We start from the raw sequence: 14,646 nt of genomic DNA, 5'->3' as shown, positions 1-14,646 counted from the left end.
AAATTTTTGATCAACTTCCTTTCTGCCTTCTGTGGTACTTTAGAACCAATGTTGTCAAAGAAACAGCCCCTCTGTGAAATGTGTGTGAGATCCCTTGCTGGTGTGTGCAGCTGGCAGTACAACACCCGAGAAGGCCCTGCTTGTGGGGGAGAGGCATCTCCCTTGGTTATATAAAGGACTCCAGAAAGATGTGACAGTTGTCCAATTGAGATAGGATGGGAGGAGACCTCGAAACTGTGTTGGGGGAGCTATCGATGTTTCTCTGCAGGAGAAGAGGTAGGAGCCAAATTCACATAGACAGGAAAGTAAATGGTGCCTGCCAGGAGCCGGGAGGAGGGAGAAATGTGGGCTGGTTGTTTAATAAATACAGACTTTCAGCTCTGTGAGAAGAAAACAGTCTAGGAGATGGATGGAGCTAGTGGGACCTCAACAGGATGGCTACTTGAGGCTATAAACTTGTGACTTAAAGTGGCTGAAATAACTCATTTCATAGTATGTGAATTGTAACCCAATTCTGAGGGGTCATTTTAGCAAAGGAGAGTTAGTTGGAGAAGTGCTTGTCTAGCATGTGAAAAGCCCTGAGTTCAACCCCCAGCACCACATAGGCAAGGTGTGGAGGTCCACACCAGTGTTCCCTTGGAAGGCAGAGACAGGGACTCCGAAGGCCTTTCTTAGCTACAGATTGAGTCCTAGACCAGTGTGAGTCCCTGTCTTAAAAGAAGAGGGGAGGGCTGGAGAGATGGCTCAGCGGTTAGAGCACCGACTGCTCTTCCGAAGGTCCCGAGTTCAAATCCCAGCAACCACATGGTGGCTCACAACCATCTGTAATGATATCTGACACCCTCTTCTGGTGTGTCTGAAGACAACTACAGTGTACTTGCATATAATAATAAGTAAATCTTCAGGCCGGAGTGAGCAGAGGTCCTGAGTTCAATTCCCAGCAACCACGTGATGGCTCACAACCATCTGTACAGCTACAGTGCACTCATATACATAAAATAAAAAAATCTTAAAAAGAAAAAAAAAAGAAGAGGGGAGGGGAGAGGAGAGGAGAGTCAGCTTTGTGTCTGAGCCCAACTTCAGGGATGAAACAAGATTTGAGAAGAGAAGGAGGCAGCAGTGATGAGAGGAGCAGACCTGACATCCTGCTGACAGGTTCTTGGACGTTATAGTCCTGAGAGCCTCTCTAAGGATGGTCACGAGTCTAAGCAGGCCGCCAGAGGACAGGCTATGCTGGGGATAGCTGGGCAGGGAGACGCAAGGAGCAGACAGCTTATGAGTGCTTGTGGCTCCCGACACCTCTTCAACCCCTAATTCTCCTGAAGGACTCAGGGATAAGCTCCGCCCCTTTAAGGGCACAGGCCTCCCCTGCTCTCCAAGGTGCAAGGTGAGTTGGTCCTCCAACTTTAAAAGAGACCAATCTGAAAACACTGTAGCAGGAGCTCAACGTGTGTCTCTCACCCTGTGCTTCCCTCATCCTCACCTAGGCTAGAGGCTCACCTCTTTAATCCATTGTTTTATTTTCAATTCTTATTTTAATTCTATGTGTTTTGAGTGTTTTGCCTGCATGTGTGTCTGCCCATCATGTATGTACCTGATGCCTCCTGATGCCTGTGGAGGTCAGACTCCCTAAAACTAAAAATTACAGATGGTTGTGAGCCACAGTACTGTTGCTGGGAATCCAACCTAGGTCTTCTGGAAGAACAGCCATTGCTCCTAAGGACTGAGCCATCTCTCCAGGCTCCTCTACCTTTATTCATGATTTAAACAAAAGTGGGGGTCTATGAGACAGCTCAGCTTGTATAATTGCTTGCCTCCAAACCTGACGATCTGAGTTTCGTCCCTGGAACTCACGTGGCCAAAGGAGAGAACTGACGTTTACAAGTCGTCCTCTGACCTCCACATTCATACATACAAACATACATACATACATACATACATAGATACATACGTGCATACATACATATGTGCATACATACATACATACATACATACATGCATGCATACATGCATACATACATATAAAATAAGCAAACAAGCAGATCCAGGGTGACACTTGGCCAGAGGCCCTTTAATGACTCCTCCTCAACAGCATCTTCATCAACAACCTCCCTGCATATGTGGGAAGCAAGGAGTTGGTCAGCGTGTTTAACCTGATGGAATCAGAACCATCTGATTTATACTCTGACTCTGCTGCTCCTCCTCTGTGGGATGTCAGATTAATCACCTCTCCACACCTCTCTCTGTCCCCTCGATTCCAAAATAGAACTTATGACGGTGAGCCTCTCTCGAGACTAATTTCTATTCAAGCACCATGGTAAAGGGTGGCTGCCAGGAGCCAGGAGGAGGGAGACATGTGGGTTGGTTGTTTAATCAATACAGACTTTCCGCTCTGTGAGAGGATACCGGTCCAGGTGATGGAGGAAGCTAGTGGGAACTCAACAGGATGGCTACTTGAGGCTGTTAATTTGTGTCCTTAAAGTGGTTAATAGAACTCACTTTATACTGTGAGTATTTTAACCAAACATGCAGTCTAACCTCCATCTAAGAACACTCTGAGGGCAGAGTTGGGTTCCAAGGATAAGATCCAGTCCCTGTCCTCCATGAAGCCTCCTTTGCCAGGGCAAACAGACGCTCTAAGCAGCATGTGCTCCTGCCGTGACTAAGATCAGTGGTTGATCAGGAGAGCAGTTCTTTGGGAACTTCAGATAGGAGAAAATGGAATGGCAAAGATGGAAACCTACCTGGCTGTGTATCCTCCCTGCCCACAGCTGGGACCGGGTCATCCTCTGAAATGCTATGTCTTCATGTCACCAGATTTCAGAGCCCTGCCCAGTGTAGTTTCTAATCTTACATCCTCCTACAGATTTACCTGTCTGTGTAGATCCCTGTACATAGTCGATGCCAGGTAAAGGAAAGAGAAAGGGAGGGCGCAAAGATACCCAAGAAGGGCTTGGCACTTTCTGAATGAAAGGCAGCTATCCCTGACACATGAGGACCAGAAAGCCGGCTCAGCCAAGACCAGAAAGCAGCCTCACCCCAGGGCCATCTTGGGATGTAGAGATCCTGCCCACTGTCCACCATTGACATGATATAACTGGTGCACCGGGGAAGAGTCCAGGACTTTTGTTAGGATTGGTCGTATAGAGGTGGCTTACTTCTGTCTCCAGTCCCTCCAGAAATCAAGTTGATAGCTCATGGCACAAAATCTCCAATACAAATCCCCACTGTTAATACAGCCTGACCCAAGGCCCCCAGGCAATTTTCTCTTATCAGGCAGGGTGTTCTAATGGCTCAGAGCTCACCTCATGGGAGCTGGGAGCAAGAACTAAACTTTGTCTTAGACGGAGCCAATTCTCTGCTGCTCAAAGGGGTCACCCTGTATTATTTCCCTGATCAGCTATACAAAATCCCATGAGCACAAGCATTGTAATCTATAAGATTGTCTATGACTCCCATCAGTTCCCAAGGGAAGATATGACCCAAAAGAAGCTTGGTAGATGCTCTATGTGAAGTCTTTCTCAGCATCTGGAATCAGAGGTGCAAATTAGGGTCCACAGGGGCTGGAGAAATATCTCAGTAGTTAAGAGCAGTGATTTCTCTTCCTGAAGTCCTGAGTTCAATTCCCAGGAACTACATGGTGGCTCACAACCATCTATAATGGGATCTGATGCTCTTTTCTGGTGTGTCTGAAGACAATGACAGTGTACTCGTATACATAAAATAAATAAATCTTTAAAAAACTTAGGATCCACAGAAGGAGGTTTGAGTCGACATAAGGCCCCCCCCCCACCCTCTCCTGGATCCCTTAACTAAACATGATTATGCATACCTGTTCCAAATGCTGAAGAAACTGGTTTGATTGGCCCTAATTTTCCTTTAATTACGTCCCAGGCACGTGGCCTCTGCTTTTCCCAGGAGCTTGGCTGTCCTTTGGTAGCAGCTTCTTTCAAGCAGGTATTTCTACCAAGACCCTCAGCTTTTATTAATCTTTATTAAACATCATCTTGGAAGTATGGGCCCAATTGCCACTGAGAAAGGCCATCAAGAGTGTTGTCACTCTGGGTCCCAGCCCCTCCCCCAACACCTCCTAGTCTTGCCAGGTTGGCAGTGAACACTGAGTAGCAGGAATTGAGTTCTTGGCCCAAGATCCCTGCTCCGGGAAAGGAGCTCATTCCTAACGGAAAGTTTAGGCTGAAAGACACTCCTTTGCAAAGACCCAAGTCTCGTATTTACACAAAGTCTGAAATTAATGCAGCAAAAACGTCTGAGTTCCCCAGGTTGGAATGGAAGGCTGAGACAGGAAGAGGCAGGTCCCGAATACTGAGGCCCTTTCCAAAGACAGAATAGGGCAGAGCTGAGTGGCCCTGGGTGGGTAAGCCAGGGGCCAGAATCGTGCCCAGAGCGCCTCTAATTCAACAGGAAATTCCTCGGACTCTGAAAGTGAGCGCAGGGAGGGTGGGAACAGTGGGGAGTAGCTGATGAGCTGGGTCTGTGCCCACTTTCCTCCAGGCATTCACTAGGGAGTCATACTTGGCTATAGCCAGTTCTCCCGTGTCCGGACCTCCAGAAGTCCTCCTGACCAGCGCCTGGACGTGACCTCCCACTCCTCAGAAAGACAGCCTTAGTCAGGATAGAGCCCTCTTCTCAATGCTGCTTTGTGACCCCTGACCCACCCTGCTGATTCCTGTTCCTCTTTGAGTGGGGGAGGAGCAAGAGTGATCGTCCCTAGGCCACGTGTGTGTTCCAGGCTTTTTGACAGGCTTTTTCCTGCTTACGCTCTTAGAGGCTTTTGAAGCTCCCCCAGGCCAAGGTATACAGGTGACACTCAGCAGTAACAACCATCCTTGAGCTTAGCACTACTTCCATTCCCTGAGTGAGTCTAGAGGGGCCATTCATTCATCCAACAAATACTGAATTCCCCTAATATGCCAAACATTGTTCTAGACGCTAGGAATAGCACAGGCTCCCAGGTATCCTGTAGCCGCCAGCGGCTACATGTGAACTGGGTTACCTGTTGAGAGAATTTTGGGGTCATAGGGAAGAGCGGCGAAAAGAAAGTACGGCTAAGTCAATGTTCACTGATCAAAGCCGTCAACTTTAATGGCGCCGGACCTTTTAACAGTTCGGGCAAACCCTTCCCCCCAGACTCCAGGCTGAGTTCCGGTGGAAGTTGTCTAGCTTCTCTTGGAGGTCTTCGTCTTGACTGCTCCGGCAGCTGGGTGGGTCACCTGTTTAATTCAGGACTCCCTATACCTGGAGGAACAATGAACTTGACCTTTACTACGTGCACTCCACCCTAGGTGGAGCAGGATCCTGGCTAACTGGGAGAAGTTAACCTTGACCAAAGTCAAACTCTGACCAAGTGCAAGACTGCCCCAATATGGCTCTGTACATGTCCTCCCTTTTTTTATTAATTTGAACACGAGGAGGTAGAAAACAAGTGGATAAATATCCTTCATAAGAAGGCGGGCCTTAACCAGGAGGGGAAGCATTGACCGTAATTCCTCTTAAATATTGTATAACGTCTTTTTCAGAGGAGGGGTAATAGGCTCCCTTATTATTTTAAGGACAGCCTCTCGACGTTAACCCCTATGCAATTAGGTGTACTTCCTGGGGACTCAGAAGCAGAAATTCACCTCCCCATGCAGTGCTTTGCCTCGCACGTCTCGCTGGTACCCATGTTTGTTCATAAACAAACACACATAGATCTGAGTTCTATGTGGCTCCCTCTTTGGAGATCCACTTGTGTAAGTTTTGAAGCCAGGGGGGTCTGCAAGTGTCTTTAACAGACATGTAATCTCTCCATCCAGGTGAGCCTGGGTGGAGACAGCCAGTCTGCTTAACAGACAAGGTCAAGAGTTAAAGGTGGAATAGGATTAACTTGTCCCAGAAGTATCCAATTCAGTTGTAAATTAACAACTTTAAGGATCCAAAGCTTGGCCTCTGAGGTGGGAGAGGTAGCCTTGTGAATCAAGAATTAAGCTGTTACTTCTCAGGAAAAGTGGAGACTATATGTTAAATTAACACAGCTGGCTGAAGATTGTTAGCCATCTTCAAAATTGGAATCTTCAATATTGGGATTATTTCTAGACTAGTCTATGGTTAAGTCAGCTGAACACAATAAGGAGAAGAGTCATTTTAACTCTTCTTTAGATTAATTTTTCCTAAGCTAGCATAACAGTCTCCATGTTCTGTCCCACAAAGTCTAAAAGCTTGAAGCTAGGCAATTTATCTAACCTGGGACATTTAACAATTGAGGTAAGTCAAGAACATATACCCAATATAGCTCTTATGTTACCATGGTCTGGGCATTCAGCAAGCACAATCAGCATATCTTCTGCAGCATTCTGTGGAAAAAACAGAGGACATGCCTTCTCCCCCAATATTAAATCAGGATCATGGCATATGTTAGTAAGTGAATTCCTTCATTTCACCTAGACATCAATATGTCTAATTACAAGATGTCATATACATTTAGCAAGGAGTTTCTTGGCATCTAAATTTTAAAATTTTTTTTTTTTTTTTTAAAAACATGTAAGCATAATTTAAATTATATGCACAGGGACACAATTTCCCCTCTCTTCTTTCTTCCAAGAAGATATTGTTTTATTAATTTAAGTTGGAACACAAAGTATAAACCATAACATAGGCAATAACTATGTAATTATATAAAATATAGTTGCTTTTTCTGTTAGAGCAGTTGCAACTAGACAGCCTAAAAATGAATCATTAGTCACATGTACATATTTTTTTAATCTTTTAAATTAGAAATATGAATATCATTTATCTGTAATACCTAAGTCCTCTAGGATTAACACCATTACGTGGTAGAGGTAGAAATTGAGGACATCAAGAACAAATCTTTATAATTTGATGTGCACAAAATATAAAATTATTTCAAATACCTAAAGGACAGTCATTTAGAGAACATATCCTTTGTTCTTAGAAATTTGAATCACATTTGTATAAACTGTGGAAATTAAGAATTAGCAGTATTAAAAATGGACCAATTTTAAGCAATTATAAACCATGAGCTATATATATATCTACTATTATTAAAAGCTTGACCTTTAACATCTTAAAAATAGCTGCTATAGCACCCAATTCAGGTATCTGTGTTGAAGCAGGGAGAAACTTAAAGGAATAAACATGTGATCTGATAGTACAAATTATCTTTTGGATAACAGTTATTAATTTTGCCTAAAAATGCTTACCATGTAATAGACCAACCATTAATAATAAATTTGATTGTTGCTTGAAGCAAGGAACAAACGTTTCCTACCTTGAAAACAGAGGTTTAAGACCTTCTGTGGCAAGCTTAAAATGAGGTAAATAAGATAAAGCCAATTAATATATCCTAACAACCTTTGAAAGCCATTTACCTAAAAATTCTAAAAGTCTATAGGAGCAAGGGCCTGTAACAAACATTCTATGAACATTATACACTGAAAATTTTAAGATCTTAACTTCTAGTATTGAAACAGAGACAAAACACTTTTTCTCACAAGACATAAGGCTGTTAGCCATTCCTTGAGGCAAAACTTTCTAATGAAATTGTTTTGTTGTCTCTTTAAAATTAGAAGCAAATGCTTTTATAATTATCAGAATGTAAAGCAAAAAAGCAACCCTTTAAATTTACAATAATTTTGTAGGGAGTAGACAGGCCAAATGTTAATGCTTTTATAGCCTCCTTGACCTTTCATAGATTTGAACTGCATTTTAACCCACACCTGGATAAGTCAAAAACCTTTTTTTTTTTTTTTTTTAAGCCAAACACTCCCTAGGTGGGGCCTGTAAGGCAGAAACAATTTCTCAAAACTTCCTCACTAGCTTCCCCTGAGGCAGCTCTAAGCTTTGCATTAACTCAAATGTAAATTTTTTTATCTGCCCTAGGATCCACCTTGAGTCCTTGGCAAGGACATTGTATGAGATTCCTCAAATGTAAATATCTTCTAATCTGAGCCTTTTATCTAAGACCAGACCCAAACCTACAAGGACAATTTAAGGATTAAACAAAAGAAACCAGTAATTCCATGGTCAAGGGAACCTACTTGATATCAAATACATTTCTACAGAGATATCCTTTTTAATCTTGGAGGGTTAAATTTTGCTCCTACCATTGTAGCCTATAAACTTGTGGAAAAGAGGCAATGGGCCCCTAAAACCCATAGCTGTATCACTCTCAAAATTATCTTAATTACAAAATGTTAACAATTACGAGCCTGTAAACTGAAAACTGTAGCCAATGACACACTGATTTTTATTGTAACTCAATGTTTTGTTGCAATATTAGAGCACAATTGTAATTTTGGAAGCAAATCTCAATTTTAAACAATCTATTTTCTTTAAAATTAATGGCAAACACATATTTACAGCACAAGGTTTGTATGCCAGTTCTTATGTTCAAGTGTATAACAGTGTAACTTATTAAAGAGACAATATTTTAAATCTTAATCTTCATTAAGTCTAATCTCCAGGCCAAGATTCACATGAAACACCATGCCAATTTAGGAGCGTCCCAAAGGCCTGTATTTCCTGGATTGCGTCATGCCACGTGGTGTTCAAAATGGCGACTACCCTAAACTACCAGCCTTAATCGTCATGCCACGTGTTCAAAATGGCGACTACCCTAAACTACCAGCCTTAACCTAACTTTTGTTAATAACATTATACCTTTTAAATCATGTGCAGTGACTTAAGCCAATACTCTATAGTCAAGACATGCAAAATATACCTTTAAATCCAATTATAAACAAGAACAAAGCATGAGTGGCGTTAGGCCACGTGTAGTTAGTTAAGATAGCTCTAACACTGAATCACCAGTTTTAAACTAACCTTTTCTTAATAACACTATACCTTTTACATAATAACCAATTAATTTATAACTCTTTAGTCAAGAAATGTAAAGCCTTATATCATTAAAACCAATTAGAAACAAGTATAAAGCGACTACATGAATTTCACAAGCCAAACCAAGGTCTTCCCAAATCTTGAGGTTTCTGGGCTTTAAGAGCGGCTTTTTCCCCAGCCATGCTTGCCTCTTGGGTGAGTGAGCTACGCTGCTGCAGCGTGGCTTTGAATCAATCCCCACACAAACTGTGGCTAGCTCAAGAGGTTACCAGCAGATGTAATCTTTACCAATTTTTCCTTTTTAACATGAAACAGTCATTCACACAAAGACACAGAGAGGACATAAACATACACATAGACAGTCGGTGCACCGGGACAAACACGGAAAGATACACAGAAAGTTAAGCGTGCTTGTTAAGCAATTGCATCCATTTTCCTCTTTAAACAGCTCTTAGAAGCTGTGGACATATGCCTATTTTTAAAAACCCCTTTCTTTTCGCCGAAATCAGCTCTTACGAGCTTTGGGCAAATGCCTACCAAATTCCTTCCCCATATTTCCCTATCTTATCAACCCAAGCAGTCTCTGCGCTGGGTCCACGCAGTATGCTTGAAAAACTGTATCCATTCCTTGCACTCACAACCATAGACACGAATTCACTAGCGCTAGTTTTGCCCTCTATGTTGCTTACCGTGCGGACACCATTAATTTTCACCTTTTTCTGCGAAGCTTCGCTGGATAGGGCTACCTCAAGAAATTCTCTCGTGCCAGGTCGTCCCACGTTCAGGCGCCACTATGTAGCCGCCAGCGGCTACATGTGAACTGGGTTACCTGTTGAGAGAATTTTGGGGTCATAGGGAAGAGCGGCGAAAAGAAAGTACGGCTAAGTCAATGTTCACTGATCAAAGCCGTCAACTTTAATGGCGCCGGACCTTTTAACAGTTCGGGCAAACCCTTCCCCCCAGACTCCAGGCTGAGTTCCGGTGGAAGTTGTCTAGCTTCTCTTGGAGGTCTTCGTCTTGACTGCTCCGGCAGCTGGGTGGGTCACCTGTTTAATTCAGGACTCCCTATACCTGGAGGAACAATGAACTTGACCTTTACTACGTGCACTCCACCCTAGGTGGAGCAGGATCCTGGCTAACTGGGAGAAGTTAACCTTGACCAAAGTCAAACTCTGACCAAGTGCAAGACTGCCCCAATATGGCTCTGTACAGTATCCCTCAACAGAAGAGTGGATGCAAAAAATGTGGTATATCTACACAATGGAGTACTATTCAGCCATTAGAAACAATGAATTCATGAAATTCTTAGGCAAATGGATGGAGCTGGAGAACATCATACTAAGTGAGGTAACCTAGTCACAAAAGATCAATCATGGTATGCACTCACTAATAAGTGGATATTAGCCTGGAAAACTGGAATACCCAAAACATAATCCACACATCAAATGAGGTACAAGAAGAACAGAGGAATGGCCCCTGGTTCTGGAAAGACTCAGTGTAGCAGTATAAGACAAAACCAGAACAGGGAAGTGGGAAGGGGTGGGTGGGAGAATAGGGGGAGGGAAGGGGGCTTATGTGACTTTTGGGGAGTGGGGGACCAGAAAAGGGGAAATCATTTGAAATGTAAATAAAAAATATATCAAATAAAATTTTTTTAAAAATTTTTAAAAAAAGGAATAGCATAGGCGGCAGAGCAGACAAAACGTTCATCAAACATAAGTCTAGTAAGAGAAATAGACAATTAAAAAACCAAGAAAAGACAATGGTTTGAAGTGATGGCACCGATGGAGGATGCTTAAGATTCAAAGAGTTTCTGATCTCAGATTTGTTGGAGTATTTGCATATGCATAATGAGGTGTCTAGAAAATGGGTCTTCAATCTAAACAGTAAATTCATTCATTTCATTTCTGCCTTATGCATGGCCTGAGGGTGATACTGACTCTGGGCATGGATCAAAGTTTCATGATGAGAAATTTGACACCTGTAGAATTTGCGTTGGTACTCAGTTTGGGGTCTGTGAGCTTTTTGGATTGTTCAGATTAGAAGCACCCCACATGTGGTGCTGTAGATTAGGGGCACTCCACATGGGATGTGTCAGTTTTGGGGTGTCTCACATGTATTGAATAAATGGGGTGTAACAGGTAGATGTGGTAAAGAAGGAATACATAAGGAAGGGGACATCTGGACTGAAACTGAACACTGAAAAAGGGACAGGCATGGAAGGTTCCGGACGAGTGTATCAGGAGGAAGAAAGAACAGCATTCCGTTTGCAGAATGCACAGCTAGAAGGCAACTGGAGTCAGGGGCACATGTGCGGGTGCGGGGGAGGGGGGGGGACATGGAGTCCAAGCAGAAGCAGGGAACATGAGAAGATGCTGCACTTTGTTCCGGGGACACTCATCCTTATCCAAGAAGCCTCTAGGCCAAGTTCTCTCTGAGTGGACACAATCTGTCCTATGCTCAGCACCTCACACTCATTTAAGAGAACTCCCTTTTTCCCAATGGCCCTGTCCCCTTCCCAGCAGCATCTGATTACCCAGGGGCCGTAGAGACTCGGGGGTAGTTTGAAAGGATGATCTTAGAGCAGGTTATTACAGGAAGTCATTCCCCTGCCTCCCACCTATGGAAATTCCAGCCAGTGAGAATAAGAAACTTGCCCAAGACCACAAAGGAAGCAGATTTGGAGACAAGGTATGAACCCATGGTAGGTTCTACAGGCACCCATCTCCCACCATACTGCACCGTCTCCTGGGAAACTGCAAAAGAGGCTGGCTTAGGAAATTGTATGGAGCCTGGATTCAGGGTGGACCCTGCAAAGGCGAAGCCCATCCTATGCCTTATCACAGTGTAGCCAAGTCAAGAGATATTAGTAGTGGGATGTATCTGTGGGATGGAGGAAGTCAAAAGAAGTCAATGTTATCTTCTCAAACACTGAGGGTCTGTTCCGTCAGCCTTCCATTGTCCTCCCTCCACAGACAAAGCATCCCTAGAAAGAAAGCAGCAAGGCCTGTCTGTATGCAGCTCAGCTTCTGTTGGTGGGGATGGTGGTCATCTACCTCCTAGCTCTTGAACAAAGAGCCTGGTGGACGCTGGCAAGAGCCACCACGTTGGGAGGACAGATGTGGTCCTACAGTGGATTTCTGACTTGCACTTAAGTGCAGGGAAAGAGCCCAGCAAGACCCCTGTGTATGAGTTGATGGTCCCAGAGCGAGCTGGGAATCCAGCTTGCCAGACATGGAGTGGTGACCACAGGAGCAGGCTCCCGTAACCCTGCATCCTTCAGCCTGGAGACCAGCTGGGATTCCTATCGATTTCTCTGTTGTATGAGCTGACTGGGGATATATTTGCATATTCTCTGTGGTGCATGTCTTTTTGTCCTGCTGTTTCCTGTTTCCTTCTGTTTCCTCTGTGGGTTTCTGAGCTCTCCTATGTCTCTCTTTGGAATATAGTCTGTTTCCTTATCCTGACTCTCTCCTCCACTGCTCGCATAGAGGCAGCCTCCAGACTGCCATCTTACCCAGAATCCCCCTTCTTCTAACCATGGCATTCCCTTATCTCCTCATTGATTGAAATCTGTTTGCTGACTGACTAACAAGTGAGACAGAAAAACACAGCTGGACTGGGAATCTTGAAGGGAACATTTAGAACCATGGGATCTTACTTCAGGCCAAGCCCAGCCACTCACAACTGTGTGACTCTGATCAAGTTAACCCACCTCTCTGACCAGATATCAGCTATTTATAGAGGACGGCAGTGCTTACCTTTTGCAAGGTGCCTTGTCTGTTTGATTTTTGTTTTATTTTCTGAGTCTCGTAGAGCCCAGACTGAACTAGATTTTACTGTGTAGCCAAGGATGACCTTGAACTCATGATCTTCTTACCACTGTCTTATGATGTTCCACCATGCCTGGCTTGGAAGGTGGCCTTAAGGATGAGAAATAGTCTTGGTATAGCTAAGAACACAATTCCTGACACACAGCAGGCCCTTTGAAGCTCTTCAAACTGCTCATGAAACCATCATGTAAGTGGATTCTCATTGGAAAATGCTCCCTATTCCTTGAAGATGGAGAAAAGATGGCCATTCTCAGTAACCAAGGAAGTCCTGGAGACAGGGGTGGCAGCAGTTGGCTCCTAATTTATGGCCTAGGGTTTTACTTGAAGTCACATCCTATACCCAGCCTGAATGAATGTCACAATCCTGAGCCAAGCAGGAGGGGTGTTCCCATTCCCTGCTGTCATTGAGGGCTAAATGGCCAGGCACTTGCAGGCACCCTTTAAATTCAAACCAGGCATGCCTCACACTCCAGTGGCCACACACCAGGGTGAGAGCTTCCTAGATCCAGAGGCCCGAGGCTGGAGGCCCACAGTAAGTAGTCAGGGCAGTGAGCTAAAATGCAGCAATGGGGGAGGGGGATGCACTGTGGGGCTCTCTGTCAGGGAGAATCCTGTCAGACAGGATTCTAAGATTTAAGGAGACACTCCACTGGAGGCCACAGCACTTCTCTCATTAGATTCCCACAACTGTCCTGCGTTGGACGCTACACCCTGCCTTGTCAGCACTACAAAGATAGGAAGTAGAGCCTCAGGAAGACCAAATAATTGCAGCAGCGCCATGTGTTCCTGTGTGTCACAGCTGTGACTTAACAAGATCTATCTGACTCCAGTGCCACACTCTCGAAACTCTGAACAGCCTCCCACAAACCCCTGCATCCTCTAGGTTCAGGTTTGCCTGATCCATATGCTATCAGCTATTCTGACGTAGAAAAAGCCCCTCCTTCCCATTCACCAGACCCTCTCAGTCCAGAGCTTCTCAAGGGAGACCAAATTGTGGCCTTGAGTGGTTTATCTGCAGTCGCCCCCAGCCATAGATGATGCCTTTGCAAGAGGCCTCATTTAATTAGCTAGAGAGCAGGATGGATCTGTGGAGTAAGATTTAGGATGTTTCGGTGGGAATAGCACACATAATAAATTGGGAATAAGGAAATCGAAGATGAGAGAAGGATGGAAGGAGGGAAGGAAGGAGAAAGCGAGAGAAAGAGAGAAAGGGAAGTATTGAAAGAAAAAGGACACACAAGGAAAATAACTTTAACTTCGAGTGTGTGCACGTGTGCACATGCACTTAATGTCTTCACCCCACGCATGTGAGGACTGCAAACTGTCCTTCTGTGTGTTCCACAGTGAGCTAAGACTGAGCTGAGGTCTGCTTCCTGCCCCCCTTTCACCCGCCATCCCACCCTGTCTGAGATACAGAAGAAATGAACCAACTAAGGTTGGGGCCGTCTTTCACAGGGCCCTTCCCTGTGCAAGATTAGAAATGCCACCACAGTCATGCACAGATCTCAGGGTAGGTTTCATCCATGAGTGGGTGACAACTGGAAAGGCTCCTTTGGAGATTAGCCTGCAGAGGGGGCTAAATAGAGGATGGAGGCTGGGGGAATCAGTAACCTCGCTCCTTTCTCCAAGACTTACATTAAAGACACTGAACACCTCGGTCCACTGCAAGTCTTCCTGGCTCCCCAATCTGCCAAATCCAGTCTCCACTGATCCATTCAGTGAGGAGATGCTACAGACTGTTTTGTGTGGGTCCGGGCCCCCATACAAGTTAACACTGCCCACCAAGTGTTGCTTTTCAGCCTTAAGGAAGTTGTGTTCAGCACGATGGGGCAAAGCTAGCGCATGTAAAATCGAGGAGAAAATGAAATGCTGAGACAGTGTGAATGCAGGTGTGACTGAGAGGCAGAACCACAGCACGGCCCCGCTGACTGACAAGGCTCTGTGCAGGAAGTGGGAGTGT

General features: G+C 44.6%; 1 long non-coding RNA gene across 1 annotated transcript; it reads right to left on the bottom strand.

The window, feature by feature from the left end:
• Nucleotides 1-5,077: 5,077 nt before the first annotated feature.
• On the bottom strand, nucleotides 5,078-10,062 carry LOC127667354 (uncharacterized). The gene is made up of 2 exons (XR_007973875.1): nucleotides 9,805-10,062; nucleotides 5,078-5,137 (listed from the first exon to the last, which is right to left on the bottom strand). It is a non-coding gene; the product is annotated as an uncharacterized LOC127667354 (long non-coding RNA).
• Nucleotides 10,063-14,646: the final 4,584 nt, after the last annotated feature.

Source organism: Apodemus sylvaticus, chromosome 1, assembly GCF_947179515.1.
Source record: "Apodemus sylvaticus chromosome 1, mApoSyl1.1, whole genome shotgun sequence".
NCBI lineage: Eukaryota > Metazoa > Chordata > Mammalia > Rodentia > Muridae > Apodemus > Apodemus sylvaticus.
This window is presented reverse-complemented; position numbering and strand designations above follow the sequence as displayed.